Source organism: Dromiciops gliroides, chromosome 1, assembly GCF_019393635.1.
Source record: "Dromiciops gliroides isolate mDroGli1 chromosome 1, mDroGli1.pri, whole genome shotgun sequence".
NCBI lineage: Eukaryota > Metazoa > Chordata > Mammalia > Microbiotheria > Microbiotheriidae > Dromiciops > Dromiciops gliroides.
The window spans coordinates 314,065,426-314,086,943 of record NC_057861.1 but is presented as its reverse complement, the minus strand read 5'-3'; the positions used below and the strand labels follow the sequence as shown (position 1 = coordinate 314,086,943).

General features: G+C 40.6%; 1 protein-coding gene across 6 annotated transcripts in view; it reads left to right on the top strand.

Moving 5' to 3' along the window:
- MAPK4 (mitogen-activated protein kinase 4) overlaps positions 1–21,518 on the top strand; it is a 229,399-nt gene that overhangs the window by 128,374 nt on the left and 79,507 nt on the right. The window contains exon 1 of one of the 6 annotated variants that reach the window (XM_043978132.1): positions 3,147–3,247. The exons of the other annotated variants lie outside the window; for them this stretch is intronic. The gene's annotated coding sequence lies outside the window, so the exon portion shown is untranslated. Of the gene's footprint in view, positions 1–3,146; positions 3,248–21,518 lie in introns of those variants that run through there. 6 annotated transcript variants of the gene reach the window in all.

The following is a 21,518-nucleotide window of genomic DNA, read 5'->3' as shown; positions in this document are numbered from 1 at the left end:
GAGATTCAGAAATGGGTTTAGGGGGCAGCTAGATGGCACAGTGGATAAAGCATCGGCCCTGGATTCAGGAGTACCTAAGTTCAAATCCAGCCTCAGACACTTGATACTTACTAGCTGTGTGATCCTGGGCAAGTCACTTAACCCCCATTGCCCCGCCAAAAAAAAAAAAAAGAAAGAAAAGAAAGAAATGGGTTTAGGCACAGTGGGGATTTGGGAGAGGTGTTATGATAAGAGGTTAGCTAGGTGCACAGTGGATAGAGTACCTAGCTTGGAGTCAGAAGACTCTTCATCCTGAGTTCAAATCCAGCCTCAGGCATTTCCTAGCTGTGTGACCCTGGACAAGTCACTTACCCCTGTTTGTCTCAGTTTCCCCATTTGTAAAATGAGCTAGAGAAGGAAATAGCAAAGCACTCCAGTATTTTTCCTAAGAAAACCCCAAAAGGGGTCACTAAGAGTCAGACATGACTGAACAACATGGTCAGATAGGAAAATGGTGTGTCTCCAGGGATGCAAATATTAAAGGACTAGGTTTTTTTCTTATCTTAACTTCAGATCACACCCCCCATTCTGCCCCCAACCTTTTTTATCCCCAGAGTACTATATACAGTTAGCACTTAATAAGTATTTGTGGTTGTTACCCTCACCACAGCCCAAGTTGCTACTAGTCCCATTAGACAGATGACTAAATTGCACAGATGTTCTGTCTCTAGACAACTGGTACATGGTAGGTACTGGTCTTTGCTGGCCAGGAAGATTGTGCTTGCATCCTGGAAAATGCTGGCACCCAGAGAGACTCTCTCTAGAACAGTGCAGGGTTCAGAGCACATGGGGGAGAGGTCAAGGGATGAATCTCAAGGTAATTTGCACTATGTGCTGCTCCTTCCTCACAGTACTTATTTTTTAAGTGTAATTAGGGGACAGCTAGGTGGTGCAGTGGATAAAGCACTAGCCCTGGACTCGGGATGACCTGAGTTCAAATTCAGCCTCAGACACTTGACATTTACTAGCTGTGTGACCCTGGGCAAGTCACTTAACCTTCATTGCCCTGCAAAAAAGAAAAAGGAAAAGAAAAAGAAAAAAGTGTAATTAGAGTGAAATGAACATTAAGGAGAGGCAGTTGTGAAAAGATTTTTAAAAGAAACAGCACAGGGAGAGAGAGAGAGAGAGAGAGAGAGAGAGAGAGAGAGAGAGAGAGAGAGAGAGAGAGAGAGAGAGTGTGTGTTCATCACCTAGTTAGGTTGTTATGGGCTGTTGGTGTGTACAAATGAGCCTCGGGTTATTTTTAAAACTAGCTGAGCCACTTCCTTTTATCTCAGCAAAGGTCTCTATGCATTCCTGTCCAGACGCCAGAAGTGTTGAGAAGGGCAGCAATGGGCATATATTGAAATGAGTTGTGGGTCCTTGTCAGGGAGACCTGAGGTCAGTTCCTGGCTCCGCTGCTAACTTCTTGTGTGACTTTTGGTTCAATTTCTTCACCCCTCTAAGCCTCAGCTTCTTCTTCTTCTTCTTCTTCTTCTTCTTCTTCTTCTTCTTCTTCTTCTTCTTCTTCTTTCTTCTTTCTTCTTTCTTCTTTCTTCTTTCTTCTTTCTTCTTTCTTCTTTCTTCTTTCTTCTTTCTTCTTTCTTCTTTCTTCTTTCTTCTTCTTCTTTCTTCTTCTTCTTTAAAATGAAGGGATTACATGAAATGATGACTTGAGTCTCTTCCAGTTGAAACAGTCCATAACATCTGTGTGGCTGGGCTGGAAAGAGAGACCTACAAGTTCCAGTTATCTTGATTCATTTATCCTAGGAATTTCTCTTGACTGGGAAAATAGTATCACTGTGTCTTAGAGAGGGTAGGAGACATTTCTTAAGTTAACTTAAAAAATATTGTAGGGGCAACTAGGTGGCACAGTGGATAGAGCACCGGCCCTGGAGTCAGGAGTACCTGAGTTCAAGTCCGGCCTTAGACACTTAACATTTAACTAGCTGTGTGACCCTGGGCAAGTCACTTAACCCCAATTGCCTCACTAAAAAAAAAATATTGTAGTTTAAAATAATTTTGGTACTTGGTCACCATGGCAACCACCTCCCTTTGCAAAGAGAGGGAAAGCCTTATTGGGAGAGATAAAAGGCAGGGGGAAAGAGATGGAGAGGAAACTGACAGCTGGTTCTAGAAAGAGATTTAAATGGGAAAGGGAGAGAAGGGGAGAATGATCACTGAATTGGAATCACCAAGTGCAAGTGACATGGATCAGCTAAAGAGACAAATATGGGGGGGTTTGCCTATCACCAGCAGGTGGAATGCCCACAAATTCCCCATCTCTATTCCTTCCTCTAGTAGGGTTAGGTCTGCTCAGGTGGCTAAAGAGCAGCTTAGAGAATGGAGGAAGGGAGAGAAATATACTAGAGGGAACAGGAAGCAGAACATAGGGCAGGATAGGAAGATTCTCTAGTCCTTTTTCATCTGGTGACATTAATTCTGCTCCCCTCCCCCACTTGCACCTTCTTTATCTCTTTTTTCTCTGGTCTTTAGTAGAAGACAGCCTTCTACATCTCAGTTGACCTTCTCCACAGCTGCCACCCCCTCTCCAGCCCTTCCCTTCTCTTATACACTAAGCACAAAGTGGCAAACATTTAAGGTGGAGGGAGTGAAGGGGTAGTTTTCAGGGTTGGGGCTGGGGTGAATAAAGGTAGTATTGGTGAATGGTGAATTAAAGGGAAAGATAAAAAGAAAGGTAGCCGAAAGAGAGAGGAGACAGTCCCAAGTAAGAAGGAGCACAAAGAGGGACAAAGTCAGTGAAAATGAGATCCAGAAAGATATGGAGAAAGGAGGGAGGGAGACCCAGGAGGAGAAGGAGTGGGATTGACAGCAAAGCAGATGAAGAGAGCAGGAAGCTTCTGATGTGTGGGGAATTTTCTGCTGAGCAATTAAAGATGTGGGAGCTGAGATGAGGAAAGAACTTGAATGTGTCATCCAAAATGGCCTTGGAAGTTGGCAGGGCACCACCAACTTCCCAACTTGGCAGCAACACATTGACTGCGTCAGAGGAAAGAGAAGCAGCATGTAGAAATACTAGCAGGATTATGCCATTCTGTGTGATTATTAGGTGCTATATATAGGCACCTGATACTAGCAAAGGGACCTGCACTGGTTATTCCTAACAGAAGGCTGAGCAAAGATGATGGATACTCTTATATGCCCATTTCACTGCTGAGAAAACCGAATCCCAGAGATCTCAAGTGACTAGCTGAAGGAACCAAAGCAGGTGAGTGCCAGAGGACTCAGTCATAGCATTTTTGTGCTTTCTTGTACCATGCTGCCCATAGATTTGAACCATAGTTCATTTGCAACCCACCACAGGGAGTATCAGTTGATTCGATGCAGAAGCACCATGATATAATAAAAAGGACTCAGGATTTGGAGGTAAGAATAGGTGACCTGATTTGAGTATACATACTAGCTAAGTAACTCAGCACCTAACCTCAGTTTCCTAATTTGTAAAATGAGGATAATGCAATTTGCATACCTGAAAATGATTTTTTAAAGGAGAGAGAGAGAGAAAGAGAGAGAGAGAGAGAGAGAGAGAGAGAGATGGATAGATGGATGAATGGGGGCAGCTAGGTGGTACAGTAGATAGAGTACCAACCCTGGAGTCAGGAGAAACTGAGTTCAAATGTGGCCACAGACACTTAATAGCAGTGTGACTCTGAGCAAGTCACTTCACCCTGTTTGCCTTAGTTTCCGCATCTGTCAAATGACCTGGAGAAGGAAATGGCAAAACACTCTAAGTATCTTTGCCAAGAAAACCCCAAATGGATCATGGACATAACTGAAATGACTCAACAACAACATAGACATGGATAAATATAGATACAGATATGCAATATAAAATGAAACAGTTTTCACTTAGGTCAAAATGTAACCTGAGTCAGTTGGATAAACTGAGACACAGTTTGGGAAGAACTGACACATACTTTCTGGAGCACATGCTCTCATCCAGGGGAAACTGAGGAATGTCAGTATCTGGCTCATGTATCCCACATGTTCATCTGCTCTGGTAGCACTTTCTGCTTCTCTCATTCCTCCAGCTTAGATTTTAAGTTCCTTGAGGACCGGATGCTCCTTTTTTATTTATCTTTACATCTACCCCAATGCCTAGTGCTCACTGTTCACTGCGTGCAATATTATACATATGATATTTAATAAATGTTCATTGAATGAATTAAGTAAAGGGAACATCAGAGGTATCAGAACCTCCTGGAACATTCAGAAAAGGCAGTTTGGGGTAAGGCCTGCTTCAACTTCTCAACCAACACTTATTAATTCCCTAGTATCTGTGGTACATAGTGTTAGGAAACAAGACATAACCCTTGCCCTCAAAGAACTTATAGTCTAGTAGGAAAAGAAGACAAATAGACAAATAATTTCAGGGATGAGGACTGGGTCTATGATTTCATTGGTATGGGATATTCCTGATGGAGGAAACTCCCTCTACCAATTCGGGTGGTAATCTACACTGTGATCTACAAATTTAGAGAATTATCTTTCCTGATCCCTCTCCACTACCTGTACCACACACACAAACACACACACCCTATCCAGGGTCACACAGCCTTCATGTGTCAGTGGAAAGACTTGAACCCATGTCTTTCTGGCTTCAAGGCCAGCTCCCTATCCACTAGTTAACTCAGACAACTGTAATTATAACAAATAGCTACAATACAAGTTATAATATGATAAATGCATCTAAGAGGTTTAAACTGTGGTATGAGAGATTTGAAAAAGCCGAGATCACCTACAGCTACACCTACACCTACAGATCAGGGAAGGCTTCAGGAGGTGGCATTTTATCTAGACTTTAATTAATGAGGAAGGATTTCAACATTGCACTGAATGACTTAATGAGAAAAGAAGAGCTCATTCCAGACAGTGTGAACAAAGACTTGGAGGTAAAAAAAAAAAAAAGTATTGGGGGTGGGGGGAGGATGCTTAGTAATTAGCCCAGATTAATTAGAATATAGAGCTTGTGAATAGAAATAATAAAAAATAATAACAGAAAGGTAGTTTGGAGCCTGATGGTGAACAATCTTGAAAACTTACATTCCATAAAGAATGGGGATCTACTGAAGGTTGTTTTTTATTTATTTGGTTTTTGGTGGATGGGATTGGGGTGCTATAAGAAGATAAGTGTGGGTAGTAAGTATGAAGGATAGTTTGGAGAAAGGAGAAAATGGAGCTAAGGAAGACCAGTTAGAAGTCTCTTACGCCAGTCCTCAGTAGGAGTAGGAGTGGAAAGGAGGGGGTGAAATGAGTGGGATAATGCAGACTTAGAATCAGACAGAACTTTTCAGCTACTTTCTACTTCATAATGTTTCTGTTCTTAAATCAAGAGAGAAGAGAAGTCAGCCTGGGGGTGTAGCATTTACCTAGACTTGGTAAACAACCTGAAATTAGCATCTTGTACTTGACAGTGTGTTGATCTGAGAACCCTAGAAGAAAGAAGTAAATACTTTGGGGAATATCTCACAGTCACCTAGACTTGTTTTGTTACCGAAGCGAATCTGTGGTAGACATTCTGTTATTGGTGTGATACATGAGACTGAGCTCATGTCCAGAGCTAGCAGTGAATTGCCTGTAGTCAAGGTTTATTTAAGAATAATAATAATTGGTACAGTGAGTTCGAAATCAAAAAGCATGGACCTGAATCCTGGCTTTGCTTTTTACTACCTATGTGACAGGTAACTTTTCATGTAACTTCTCAGAGCCTCAGTGTCCTCATCTGTAAAACAAAGAGGTTAGACTAGATCACCTCGATAGTCCCTTCCAGCTCTATATATGTGATCCTTTGATAATTTTTCATAAAATTGACACCCTTTTCAAGACCTCTCCCTTATCCTTCTCTGATCTCTGTAGCTCTTACTGATCTCTCCCTTTCCTAAGCTCTTGCTTGAGAGTATCCATCCACACCACACTGAACACATAGCATCTTTTCTTTCATTTGAATCATTTTCTTTTTATGTGTTTTGTCGCCTCAGCTAGATTGGGAACCTCTTGAGAAAGGGGATAATGTATTAATGTTTATACTTCCCATAGCACCTGTATGTCTGCGTTGTAGAGAGGATAAGCGATTTGGAACGTATTTTCAGAAGAGACCGTCTCTACAAAGAAAATAAATACAAAGATATTAAAGTAGTTCAATACAATGTGATTTGGAAGGGAGGGCACTGGAAATTGAGGGTAGAAAGGAGTAAAAATCAAGAAAGACTTCATGTAGAAGACGATGTTTGATTTGTGTCTTCAGAGGAAGGACTTTATGAAGTGGGGGTAAGGAGAGAATGGATTCCAGGCTTGTGGGATGGAATGTACTAGATAAGGATTAGAGAGGGGGCTAGTTTGACTGAGGCATAGCGTTTGGGAAGAGGAATGATGTCCAACAAGACTGGAAAGATAGGTTGAGACCAAGTTGTGGAGGGTAGAGGTCAAACAAGCAGTCCACAGAGCTGAGCATAGCCCAAACCAGATTAAAATGTAATTTGGAAACATTTAACAAAATAAATAAAAATACAACAAAACATAGATAATGTTAATATGTGATTTTCTAAGTCAATATTTGCCCATAGTGACCCATGTTTCTATTGGTTTGGCATCACTGTTTTAGGGGTTTTAAGTTAAAAAGAGGAATTTACATATTTTAGAAGCAATAGGGAGCTATTGCACTTGATCAAATAGGGGACTCACACACTCAGATTTGTGTTTGAGGAAATTACCTGGGCATCATTGTTAGGAGAGAGTGAAGTGGAGAGATAATTGAGGCAAGAAGAGCAGTTAGGAGACTATTGCAGTAATCTGGGTAAAAGGTGATGAGGGCCTGGTCTAAGGTAGTATCTGTGCTAATAGAATGAAGGATTTGGACAACAGAAATACTGTGAAGGTAAAAATAATACTGTGGAGGTAAAAATAAAATTGAAATTAGAGATAGGTTTGCAAAAAGAGAGGATTTAGGGGAAAATATATTGAGTTTGGTTTTGGACATGTTGCATTTGAGATATCAATGGAATATCCAATTTGAAATGACCAATAGGCAGGTGGAACTATGAGACTGAAGCTCAGGAGAGAGTCCTAGGATAGATATTCAGATCGGTGGGTCGGTCATCTGCAGAGATGATAGTTCTGATGAGATTTTGGAAAGAGAATTTAGGGGAAGAATAGAATAGAACTTTGAACACCCACAGTTAGGATATGTGATATGGATAATGGGCCAGCAAAAGAGACTGAGAAGGAACAAACAGACAGATAGGAGGAGTACCAGGAAAACAGTGTCATGGAAACCCAGAGAGGAGATAATATCCAAGAGGAGAGTGTGATCAGATGCAGCACAGAAGTCAAGAAATATTAGGACTGAGAAAAGACCATTAGATTTGGCGATTGAGAAATCATTTGTAACTTTGAAGAGAACAGTTTTCAGTTGAATGATAAGGTCAGAAGCCAGTTTGCAATAGGAATAATAATTACAAGGCAGAAATTCCCTCATACACTAAAGGACACAATTTCTCACAGATTCCTATGCAGCCAGCAGAAAAGATAACTTTCCTGGCACAACTCATGGTAAGACAGGATTTCAATTTAAATTCTCCTGACTTTAAATCCAATGCTTTTTCCATATTCCCTCTTGAATGAAAAGAAATATACACATATCTTAAGACCGATGAACCTTGTCGTAACTTTTAGTTGATCATAATACTAAATTCAGTTCAGTCTTTATATCCCTGTTATTTCTATAGTATGGTCACCCACTTCCCAACATAAACCTAGAAGGAATATTGCTCACAGGGAAGAAAAGTTGTTAATCATAGGGAAATGGTTGGTACTTCGCTCCATTTTGTCTCTTGCACAAGAAAAGCAGAATAAGGTGGTTCTGAAGGTCAAAAGTAAACACTGTCATCTGCCTATCTTTTTAGAAATATTTGCTATGGTCTTGATGAAGTTAACAATATGCCAGATCTAACACTTGAGCTGTAGATTTTCCACTCTAGATCTAATTAATCAGAGTAATTCTGTAAACTTTGGCATATCCTTTATAAATAAGACTCCAAGCTTACTGAGGCCAGGCAGAAGTGGTCGGTTGTTTGAAGAATCTATTTTTGCTAACACTGGGGATGGTAATTTTGTGATTTCTGCAATTGAAACAGATTCACAACTAAAAATAATTTCTACTGTTCCGTGAGGGGGAAAAGAGGAAAAAGGAAAGATTTAGGAACTGGCAGCACAAAGCTCCTTACCCACGGCATCATAACTTTATCCTCAGCCAACACTGGATGTCTTTGTGTTTTTTCTTATCCATCCATTCTGTGCTGAATCCACCCAAAGTGGTTTTCCCCTAGCAATGGAATGGTAAAGGATTCTAACCCATTCCTTGCAATAATGGCTTTCACCAGCAAGCAAAGAGGAGCCATTCTCTCTTATCCCTTCTCTGAAGAGCACTTTTCTCTGAGGCCCTTCTGGAAACCTTCCCACATCGACTCTTTTCTGCCCACACAGGACCTCTTTGTTTGTATGTCTGGGTGGAAATAAGAAAATGCCAAGGAGCCCAGGGAGGCTTATACTGACCTGAAACAGCCCTGGTGCCTCAGTCCTTTCTTCCCTTCTTTCTTCACTCCTTGGTAGCGTGATATAATGGAAGGAGCATTAAATTAGCTCTACTGAGATTTAGCTCATGTTCTTCAGCTTCCTAGCTAAATGACCTTGAGCAAATCACTGTCTCTCTGGGCTTCAGTTTCCTTAAGCATAAAATGATGGCAGGGGCAGTTAGGTGGCACAGTGGATAGAGCACCAGCCCTGGATTCAGGAGGACCTGAGTTCAAATTCGGCCTCAGACACTTGACACTTTACTAGCTGTGTGACCTTGGGCAAGTCACTTAGCCCCAATTGCCTCACCAAAAAATAAACAAACAAACAAATAAATAAATAAATAAAATTATGGCAGTTGGGCTAGGTATTTCCTTTCAGCTTTAGAATTTTATGAGTATGTTATGTGTTCAGATCCTTTAATGTCATACAGAGTGGATTCCACTTAGTTCTGAGTGAGAATCAGAGAGTAGAGTGGGGCACCAGCTGCCCAAGAATGTTCTCAGTCATTGAATTATAGAATGTTGGCATTTGAAGGAACATTGGCGACTTTCCCACTCTACAGATTCAAACATTCGAGGAACCTCCATTAAATACCTATTATGTAGCAAGCACTGGGGATACCAAGACAAAAGTGAAATTGTCCTTCCCTCAAGGAAACTGAAGTCTAGGGAGATAAATGACTCACCCGAGGTCATACAGCTAGAGAGGGCCAGGACTGCGATTTGGATCTTCTGCTTTCTAGACTAGAGATCATTTTCCTAAAGCTTTGAGAAGCCATGGAGCAAACCTTCTGGGAGGTGAGGCTTCTGGAGGCCAGGTTGAAGGTGGTACTAAGCAGAAAACTGCTATACTGCCCCATTGTTGTCCCCAGACCTCTGTAATGAGCAGGTTATCTTACAGGCCACTGGATAAGAGCCCAAAAGCACCCTGGGGCTATCTACTTCTGCAGAGGTCAGCCTTCCCCCAAGTCCTGGGGATTTTCCAATTGCTATAGAGCATTAAAATGCCTAGGTCATTACAAGGAGACAGAGCCTAGTCTGTGCTGGTTTTAAAAGCTGAAAGAAATCCTGATGAAGGGCTGAGGGTGAGGGTTGGAAAAGAAAGAAAATGTAAGCCTGTGTGACTGCATATATGTTACATCCCTTTTCTCTGCTAAATATGAACAGCTTGCAGCCTCCGAGTCCTTCTCCAAACTAAATTCCAATTTGAGTTTGGAAACACCAGACCAGGACTGTCATTGATGACACTAATAGATGGATGGGGGGTCTGGTTCCGGTCTCCGGATTTGCTCTACCTGGGAGAGAACCAGTGAGGCCTTGACTTGGATTTCATTTACAGAACTAAGGAAATGGATTGTTTTGTTCACTGTGCTGCTGCTGCTGTTACAGTTCCAGAACTATCTGCATTATGGACTTCATGGGTGTGTGTAGACACACACACACACACACACACACACACACAGAGGCAGCTGGGGACTAGTTATGTTAAGCCTGAATAAAAGCAGATTTCTTCTACTCTCCTTTATCCTTTTATTTCCTTCTGCCTCCCTCTCCTCTCCCCTCAACTCTTCCCTCTTTCCTCCAACTCTCCCCCTTTTCATAATCTCTTTTTTATTTCTTCTTTACCTCTCATTCCTTACAGTCTCTCCTTCTCTCTTTTTCTCTCCCATCTTCTCGTTCCCAGACCTTCTTCTCCATTGCCCCCTACACCACCTCATCTTTCTTCTCTTTCTTCTCTCTTGCTCTCTCTTTTCTCCCTGCCATATCCCTTCTGTCCTCTTCTTCTTCTCTTTTCTCTCTTCCCTCTTCCTCTTCTTTTCTCTCTTCTACCTTCCTTTTATCCTTTCTTTCACCTCCCTTTTCTCCTAATTAATACCTCCTGCTCCTTTCCTTCTCATATCTCTTTTTGTCCTTTTCTATCTCCTCTCTTTCCCTTTTCAGTCTTTTATCCAGTCTCTCGTCTGTTTCCCTTGTCTCCCTTTCTCCTTTCTCTCTTCAACCCCCTCAGAATGCCCCCAGCTTATTTCAATAAAGCTGCAGGGAAGGTAATCCTGCAGGGCCCATAGAAAGCAGTATTCACATCTACACAACTAATTCATTTCCCTCTTATAAGGAGGAGGGAGAGTCAGCACCTTTGGGTTCCAGAGTTGCAGGATTCCCAGCTCCCCAGAGGTTTGGCTGAAATAGAGATTTCCTCACTCAACTCAGTTAATATTTATTGAGTCCCTGCAGGGCACAACCACTTGTGCATTCACAATGCAGATGTCAGGTTTCTGGGAGGGCCTAGTCGCTAACAGATAATAAATGGCCAGATGGAAGCTCACCTGTGTTCAGTGTTGCTAGCCAATGAGGAAGAAGGCTCTGACTTTGAATGCAGACAGCTACAGAGGCATGGGGATTCTTCCAGGACAAAGAATAATTTCTTCATTATTTGATGAGGAAGAGCTGCCCATTAGTCCTATCTATGAAAGGGTATTGATGGATGAGTCAGGATCGGCTCTCCCATTTGAAAGAGAATAAGGCAGGAGGGATATGGCAGAAAAGGCCTTACTGAGGATTGGAAAGTGATCTACTCCAAGCAAAAAAATTCTCTGAAGCAGTGGTTCTTAGCCTTTTGGTGCCATGGATCCCTTTAGTGAGACCTGTGAACCCCTTCTCAGAATGATGTTTTCAAATGCATAAATAAAATACAAAGATTACAGAAGAAAATCAATTATGTTAGAATATGGTCATCACAAGTTTTTTTTTTTAAACAAAGTTCAAAGACCCCAAGGTTAAGAATTCCTGTTGTGAGTTGGGAGAACTATGTCATTTTGGGTGAATTCATTTCTGTTTTCTGTGCCTCAGTCCCATCATCTGTAATATGGGGAGAAAGTGGTTAAACTATCTGATTTCCCAGGTGCTTTCTACCTCTGACATGCTAAGAGACAGTAAGGTCTGTAACTTCTTGTTCAGGCCTAGAATCAGGGCATTATAATAGCTCCTATTTCTATAGTGATTTAAGGTTTACGAAGTACTTTCCTCACAAGGGCCCTGTGAGATAAACATAATATAGGTAGATGGATGTGCAAGGACTGGTGGAGACACCCAGTTTTAATTCCTTACCCATCATGGTGCCTCTGGTAATTGAGTAATTGTTCTGTTTCTGAGGCACAGTGGGCACATGGATTTTTGCTGGTCCTTGTACCACTTTCTGATTGATCCCCAGTCTCTGGTGTCTGTCTGCTTAGCTCAGTGAGTTAGAACATGACTTTTAAGAGGCCAAGGCTTTGTTCCCATGGCTATAGGCTCCATCCCTGGTTGTCCTATACTTGGGTTCTGTTCATCACTAGGAAAAGAGAAACAGTGAAAATGTGGATATAACTTAGTACAAAACCATCCCAGCTTCTAGAGAAGCAATAGAAAAAATATATACTATCAATGGTAAGCCTATTGAAAGGACAGAAAACAGCATGGCCTGGAGACTAAGCCATATAAAGATCAGGTAAAGGAACTGGAGATATTTAACCTAGAGAAAGATGAGTAAGAGAGATAGGTTAGTTATCATATAGAAAAGATGTAAAAAAGAAACAATTTGAAAAAAATTAATTTTCAATTAATGAATATGTTTTAATTTTTCATGTAACAAAAATATTTTCTCTCCTTCCCCTCCTCATTAAAAAGAAAAGAAAGAAAAATGAAACCTACATAACAAATATTCATAGTCTCAAAGCAAATTCTAAGAGAAAACTTCTTATCAGAGCTGTTCAAATGTGAAAGTTGCTGCTTCAGGAGGAAACAGCTTCACCATCATTGTAGGATTTCAAACCTGTCTGTCTGTCTATCTATCTATCTACCTGTCTATCATCTATCTATATCTGTATGCTATCTATCTATATCATCTATCATCTGTTTATCCATCTATCTATCCATCCATCCAACTATCCATCCACCCACCTACCCTCCCATCCATCCATCCATCCATTCATCCATCATCTATCTATCTATCAGACATATACAAAATACTTCCTAGTAGCTGGGAGAACCAGGCAGGACAGGTTTCGTACAATAAGTGTTGTTTGAGCTGAGTCTTAAAGAAAACCTGGGATCCTGTGAGGTAGAGGTGAAGAGGAAGAACACTGTAGGTAGAAGGGATAGGGCATGAAGATGGGAGCTGGAACATTGAATATGAGGACCACAAGTAGGTCAGTGTGGCTGGATGAAGAAGGGAATTCACCTCTTCCATGAGGTATTTCTAAACTCCTCTAGCCCACACTGCTCTCTTTCTCCATAGTCCTATAGCACTTATGTTGTCTATACTTTGATTCCCTAACTTCTATTACTTTATTGTTTTTTAATCTTTTATTATTCTTTAATAGTGTTTATGGCAGCTAGATGGCTCAATGGATACAATGCCAGGCCTGGAGTCAGGAAGACCTGAGTTCAAATCTGGCCTCAGATACTTAGAGCTGGGTGACCGTGGGCAAGTCATTTAACCCAGTTTGCCTCAGTTTCCTCATCTGTAAAATGACCTGGAGAAGGAAATGGGAAACCACTCCAGTATTCTTGCCTAGAAAACTCCAAATAGGGTCATGAAAAATCAAACACAAATGAAAAACAATTGTATTGATATGTTATCCTTCATCCTCAATGAGATGATCAGTTTCTTGAGGATAGACATGTATCTTACGATTTTTGAGGCAGAGCCATAAAGTGGAAAGCTTGCTGGCTTTGGACCCAGCAGATCTGGGTTTGATTTCAGCTTCTGTCCCTTACTCTCTGTTATCTCAGAACCCTTCTGGGCCTCAGTTTCCTCATCTTTAAAAATGAAGGAGTTAGAGTAGATGACCACTAAGGCACTTGTCCAACTCTAAATCAATGATTCTATGTATCCCCCACAGTGCCTAGCATTATATTGAATACATAGCAGATGTTCCATACATGCCTGTGAATTAGTTATCAAAAAAGATAGAATGCTGGGTAAAGAGGAGGAAGTCTGTATATCCCCTAGCTAGCATCTAAGCTTAGCATGCCTTACATAAGCCTTTTCTCTCCCTAAGGACCTAAAGTAGTATTTTGCAGTTAGAAAATGTCTGATGGATAGCTTATCCCAGGCAGACACAATCAATCCTAGGTTACCATTCCTCACCTGGTGGTAATTATCTGATATGCGAGTTTAATAATAATAATAACAACTAGCATTTATATAGCACTGAAAGATTTGCATAAATGCTTTACAAAAGTTCTCATTTGATCCTCACAACAATCCTGAGAGGTAGGTACTTTTATTAGCCCCATTTTTTAAAACCAGGAAACTCAGGCAGAGGTTAAATGACTTGCCAGAGGTCACACTGTTAGTGTCTGAGGCCAGATTTAAACTCGGGTCTTCCTGACTCCATGTCTGGCACTCTATTCACTGAGCCAACCCTCTATTATATAAAGGAGGGGATGTAATGGAATGTACTAAATTTGATCATTGACACTCTAGCCATTGTACATTGCCCTGCCCACACAAGGAATAATGACCCTGTTTCAAAGGGGAATGCACGAGCCGATTCTGCAGCCAAGCTTGCTGCATTAGAAGCTCCTGAACATATATTTAACCTCTCACCTTCTGAGGATATTCCTCTTAAACTAACTTATGATAAGCCAAGATCCCCCTCAGAGGAGGACACAGGAATGACGGTGTCTTGGGGAGGAATGGAACATAGATAAAACAATGTGGCATACCCCAAATTCATGTATAAGATAATGTGTTTACTTGCTAAAAGAAGATTATGTAATAATGTCTTTTTTTGGCGACCACAATTAAGATTTTAAACATCACAGCCCAGAGAGATGAAATATCACACAAGTAGTAAGCAGCAGAGCCATGATTCAAACCCAGTTTCTCTGACACTACATCAATCAGTGCCCCCACCCCCACCCCGTGTATTGCTTCCCTAAGGCCCAGAGAAGTATCTCTTTACTCTCTACTCTCTATTTCATATACTGCTACTTCCAGGCCCTCCTAGACTCTCTGTGTGACTTTAGATAAGTCACTTAACTTTTCTATTCCTGTTTCCTCATCTGAGAAGTGCCTGGTACACAGTAAGGGATTAATAAATATTTGTTGATTGATTGTGAGGATCCAATGAGATAATGGATTCAAAATTCTTTGTAAATCTTTTTTTTAAATTTCTTCCATGTTTTTTTCTCTCTTTCCTACCCCTTCCTTTGAAAAAAAACAAAAACAAAAACAAAAGCCTTCTAACAAAGCCATATAGAAATATCTACCACTAACAAGATCATGGTTATTTAATAATAATTAGTTAGTCTTACACTTAGTTATGGGATCTCACAAATTTAGAGCTAGAAGTAATCTTAAAGGTCACTGAATATAAACCTGCCCCTTCCCCCCCCCATATTACAGATGAGAAAACTGAGACATAGAGAGGACAAATGACTTGTTCACTGCTGGTCAATATCTGAGGCAGGTGGGAACTCAAGTGTTCTTGAGTCCAGCACTCTATCTACCATCCCAAGGTCCCTCCTAACACTTAAACCTTCAAAGTGCTTCCACATATGTGAACTCATATTGTTATTGTAACATTCCTATGAGTTAATAGGGCAGACATGATTAGTCCCATTTTACAGAGATAACAGGTTTGCCTCAGGTCACCCATCTGGTTTGGGGCAGAACTAGAATGAGAACCCAGGCTTCCTGACTCTTCATCCCTCACTTTTTCTACCTGGCCTTCCAGTCTAAGGGGTGATAGACCCTCTGGGTCCACTGCTGCCTGGGCATTGCTACTCTTAGGGATGAGGTGTCACTTGGTTGTAATACCATTTTTTTATCATCTTGAAAACAAAAAATCTAACAGCCAGAGGGAAGGGGCCCTTTTTTCCCCTTCCTGTACTGAAAAGAATTCTCTTCTACCCTCTGTGCACAAGCTCTGTGAATGATTGACCTCCCTGGGAATAATGGGAGGTAGCCATGCATTTCCATTGGCCAAGAATGGGCCATTGTGACTCAGTAAGAATCAGATCAATGAGAGGAAGTCAAATATTATGGGAAATGTTTCCACATTTCCTGTCTACATTGACCTCCCCCTCGCCTTTCCCCCTATCTCACAGAACTTTATTCTGCTCCTCTCAGTGCACTTGTCAAGTAATATTGTATATTATACTTGCCAATGTATAAACCCTCTTTCTCTATTAGTCAGCAATCTCCATGAGGGCAGGAACTGTGTCTTATCTAAATTTTCTATCTCTGTGGGTGCCCATCCTCAGTTTTCTGCACATAGTAGATACATGATAAATATTCCTTGAATTGAATCAAAGGGCACAAAGTCAGTGTTTCCCCCCACTATGGGCAAACCTTGTGTGACATTTCATCTTTCTGGACCTCAGTTTCCCTATCTATTAAGTGAGGGGTCCAAATCCTTATAACTGATAATTTATGCATCTTATGTTACTCTTAACTGATAAAATTTATGGTTGCAAAGTATGCTGCTGGACAAGCAGAAGTGGGTCTTAGACCCAGGTCTTCTGGTCACTAATCTAGTGCTCTTTCTACTGTGCCAAATTATCTTTCTTCTTTTTTAAATGAACACATCTATCTATTATCTTTTTTAAGTTTTATTGACATGTTTTGATTTTGCATTACAAACATTTTCAGATTACCACCCCCTTCTGTGATAGCTCTCCTGTAACAAAGTAAAGACAGTTAAGCAAAATTAACAATGTAGTGACCTCATCTGAAAGAAGTGCAACACTCCACATCTGAAGGACCCCCTTCTCTATTAAAGTATTAACAGAAATAAAATTTCTCTCCCTCCTCCCCCCAAACCCCATTGGGGAAAAAAAAGAAGAAAAACAAATTCCCAAAAACAAATATGCAGTCAAGAAAAACATTCCCTCCACTACATAAAAAAGGTGTCATTTTGCATCCTGAGTCTATTACTTCTCTATTACAAGGTGGATAGTAGGTGTTATCATTGATTTTCTGCATGGATAGTCATTGTATGGATCATAGCCCTTACAACCTTCCAAGTAGTTTGTCCTTGGTTGGTGAAGTGTTGTTGCTATTGTATAAATTGTTTGCCTGGTTCTGCTCATTTCATTTTATCTGAGGCCAGATTTGAACTCAGGTTCTTCTGACTCCAGGGCCAGTGCTCTATCCACTATGCCACCTAGCTGCCCCAACTCATTTCATTCTTCATCAGTTTAGAAAAGTCTTCAAAATTGTTCATTTTTATGATATTCATGTTATAGTATTATACTCTGCATCAGTTCATATAAGTCTTTCCATGTCTCTTTGAAATCATCTGTTTCCTCATTTCTTTTTTGTTTGTTTGTTTGGTTGGTTGGTTTTTGTTTTTGTTTTTGGTGAGGCAATTGAGGTTAAGTGACTTGCCCAGAGTCACACAGCTAGTAAGTGTCTAGTGTCTGAGGTCGGATTTGAACTCAGGTCCTCCTGACTCCAGGGCCAGTGTTCTATCCACTGTGCCACCTACCTGCCCCTGTTTCCTCATTTCTTAAAAGCATAGTAGTATTCCATAATATTTACATACCACGGATTATTAAAATATTCCTTAATTGATGGGCATCCCTTAGTTTCCAGTTTTGCTACCACAAAAACATTGGCTATAAATTTTTTTTACATAAAGGAACTTTTCCTCCCTCTTTTGATCTCTTTTGGGTGTAGGTCTAGCTATTCACAGGTCCACCAGTGCTGCATCAGAGTGCCTATTTTCCCACAGCCTCTCCAGCATTTATCACTTTCCCTTTTTTGTCATCTTTGCCAGTCTGGTAGTAAGGTAGGAACTCACAATTGTTTTAATTTGCATTTCTCTAACTAGTAGGCATGAGGAATGAGATACCTATAGCATCATACGCTATAGATAGCCAGCCCGGATTTCTTCCCTTGAGAAATGGCTGTTCATATCCTTAGGCAATTTATCAATTGGAGAATAGCTCTTATTCTTAAACATTTGAATCAGTTCCTAATTTATATTGAAAGTTAGATCTTTATCACAGAAAATTGCTACAAATATCTTTTCCCTGATTTTGTTTGTACCAGACTTTTTAATTTTATGTGATCAAAATTATCCATTTTATCTTCTGTGATCTTCTCCATCCTTTATTTGCTCATGAACTTTTTTCCTCTCCATAGATCTATCTGATAGATATTTTTCTCTTTTTCTAATATATTTATCATGCAACTTTTTATATCTAGGTAATGTGTCCATTTGAAGTTTATTTTAGTATAGGATGTGAGGTGACATCTGATTTCTTCCTTACTGCTTTCCATTTTTCCCAGAAGTTTTTAGCATAGACAATCCTTATCCCAGTAGATGTGGTCTTTTTGTTTATCAAATAGTAGGCTACTAGATTCATTTGCTTTTATATATTGTATACTTAATCTGTTGCACTAATTTGATCTCTCTATATTTTAATCAGTACCAAATTCTTTTGAGAATTACTGCTTTGTAGCAGAGTTTGAGATCTGCTACTGCTGCCACCTTTTTTTCAATTTCCCTTGAGATTCTTAACCTTTTTTGCCTCCATATGGATTTCATTATTTTTTTCTAGTTCTACACAACAATCCTTTGGTAGTTTAGTACAGAATTGAATAAGTAAATTTATTTCAGTAGTATTGGCATTTTTATTTCATTGTCTCATCCTACCCATGAGCAATTAATATTTTTCCAATTATTTAATTTTCTTTATTTCTGTAAACAGTCGTTTGTAGTTGTGTTTATATGGTTCTTGTATACACCATGGGAGGTAGACTCCCAAGTATTTTCAGCAGTAAGAGCCAGACAGATAGAATATACTTAGGCTCTAATATGGGTGTGAATTCTGTCATTTGATTTCTCACTGGTATTAGAAAAATGTTCTGCTGATTTTAAGTTTTGCTGTCTATCTTGTTATTCATTCAACAAATATTTAATTATTAACCACATACCATATTCAGGGTACTGTGCTAGGTGCTGAAGATACAAAGTTGAAGTGAAAACAGTACCTGTCCTCAAGGAGTTTGCATTCTGTTGGGGGGCAGGGGGATGTAACACAAGATCATAGAATGAGAGCTATAAAGGAACTTGAAGGTTATCTAATCCAATCCCCTTATTTTACAAATAGTGCTGGACTTCAACAAAAGGAAGTCAGTCCTAAGTTCAAATCCTGCCTCAGACACTTACTAGCTATGTGACCCTGAACAGTACACTTAACCTCTCAACTTTAAGCTGCTGATAATAGCTATTATAGATCAAGAAACAGGCCCAGAGGGGTTAAATGACTTGACCCATGGTCATACAGGTAAAAGTAACAGCGCCAAAATTTGAATTCAGATCTTCTGACTCTGAGCCCAACACATGTAAATCCACAAGAGTGTATGTGATAATTTGGATAGGGAATCAAAAAAAGGTTTTTGGTCGGAGGTGACAACTCACTTGAGCCTTGCAAGAAGCTAAAGATTCTCAAAGCAAGGGTAAGGAGAGATTGCATTGCAGACATAGGAAACAGACAGGGCAAAGACACTCAGGAGGTATATGGAATGCTGAGTTCTCTCACTGGCTAAGCTTTAAAGTTTTGGGGAGAATAGACTGGCTCTCTTTGTTTTATTCTTGCTCCTCCTTCCCCCTTCCTTTTTCTCCTATCATTCTTTTTGACAAGGATGCCGCAAAGGGGACATCTATTGAGATTGAACCAGATTGCTCCTGAGGACCTGTTGTTGTTGTTGTTGTTGTTGTTGTTGTTCAGTTGTATCTGACTCTTTGTGACCACATTTGGGGTTTTCTTGACAAAGATACTGGAGTGGTTTGCTATTTCCTTTTCCAGTTCATTTGACAGATGAAGAAACAGAGGCAGAGTTAGATGACTTGCCCAGGGTCACACAGCTAGAAGTAGCTGAGACCAGATTTGAACTTAAAATCTCCTGACTCCAAGCCCAGCACTCTATCTACTGTGTCATCTAACTGTCCCACAAGGATCCTTACACACCTGAAATTCCTAACTGCCTCTTGCCCACTCCTTTTCTCTCTCCAACAAATGTTTATTGAATGCTAATCCAGTAAGACGTTTTCCGTTTCTCTGTTGCTTTCTTGGTAAAAGAATTGGCATCTTGTCCATTGTGAACACTTAAACGTTTGTATATTGGATTGAATTGATTGAGTACATTCTAGGAATGGAGCACATCTTTTCCCTAAATCTCTTTTTATTGTAAAGGCCATAACTCCATCAAAGCTGGTGAGTTGTAATACTAAAACAAAACAGAAAACAGTTTCTTCCCCTTAGTACTCCTTCTTCATCCTTTCTCCCTTCATCTTCTAAAGAGAAGGGGGAGTTGGGGTAGAGCAGAGACAGAGAGAAACAGAAGACAGAGAGAAAGAAAGACAGAGACACAGAGACAGACAGACAAATATAAAGATACACAGAGAAACAGAGACAGATCTATAGACAGAGACAGAATGAGAACACATGCTCCCCTCCCAAACCTACCTTGAGCCAGAAAATATTAGATGTTACAGCAATCTCCTTAAAATTGGGGGGAGGGGGAGACAGGTAGGTGGTGCAGTGGATAAAGCACCAGCCCTGGATTCAGGAGGACCTGAGTGCAAATGCAGCCTCAGACACTTGACACTTAATAGCTGTGTGACCCTGGGCAAGTCACTTAACTCTCATTGGCCCCCAAAAAAAAATTGGAGAGGGGGGTGGGAATATTAAGAAGTTCCCACACATACCAGCACACCTAAAAACCTTTCCACTGAAAATAAGATCCCAGGCTGGGGAATGTGTCTGTCCATCCAACTCAGGACGTGCACTTTGGGGCTTGGAACTCAGACAGTGAATGTGCAGGTGGGACCTGCCAGCCCCTCCCTAGATCTGCTCTGATACAAGAATGGCACTCTGAGTTGGGAACTGAGAAGTGCTTACTGTGCTATTTTGGTAATGTTGGGAGGCTTGTAGAGTCTTTGTTCTCCCTGGCTGGTTACATAATTTAATGAAATAAAGCTATGCAAAGGCTGAAGTGCTCAGAGCTGCTTCTGAGCCCGAGGGTCTCCCCATGATCTCTTTTCCCTCCATCCTTCTTTCTTCCTTCAGGACACATGCTGCCCCTGCTTGGAGCTGCACACACAGAGGTAGCTGCCTTGTGGCAGCTTCAGGGAATCCCCTGCCCAGATGGTACCTCGTGTCATCAATGACAGCAGGTTCCCCAGCAAGCTTGGGGCTGATTGAATGGTTTATAAAGAAAAAATGAGCCATTGGGGGCAGAGCGGTTGATTCAGAGTGGCTGGTGTGTGTGTGTGTGTGTGTGTATGTGTGTAAAACACTGCTGTATCTGAAGCAGTTGGTTGAAATCATTAGGGGATGTAAAAGCCAAGGAAAAGAATCCCAGCATCCCAAGCCTGGAATCAGTCTATTTAGGGTGTGCTGGGTAGCTTAAATGTGAATTCTAGCCAAGTAGGGGAAGGGAAACAGAGAAGAGAAGAAATGGACTTTCTGCTGTTAGAGATGAAGGGCAGACCCTTTCTGACATTTTTGCTTTGGCAACTAAAAATTAAACTTACAGGGTGAATTAGTTCCTAAATGGCTTGGATCTGGGGAAATTTTATTAGGATGGCATCTCAGTATCAATAACTTTGGGAAGAAGAGAAGGATCTGGGAATTCAGAGGACAAAATACTGGATTATTAGGTAGAACAGCCCATTCTCAAACATTTTTGTCTCAGCGGCTTCCTCTCCTTTGGCACCTACAGGGAACAACAACAACAACTCATCTTCATATAGCACTTACAATGTGCCAGGCACTGTGCTTTATAATTATTATCTCCAAAAAATTATTATTATTATTATTATTATTATCTCATTTGATCCTTACAACAACTCTGGAAAATAGATACTATTATTATCCCCATTTTATACATAAGAAAACTGAAGTAAA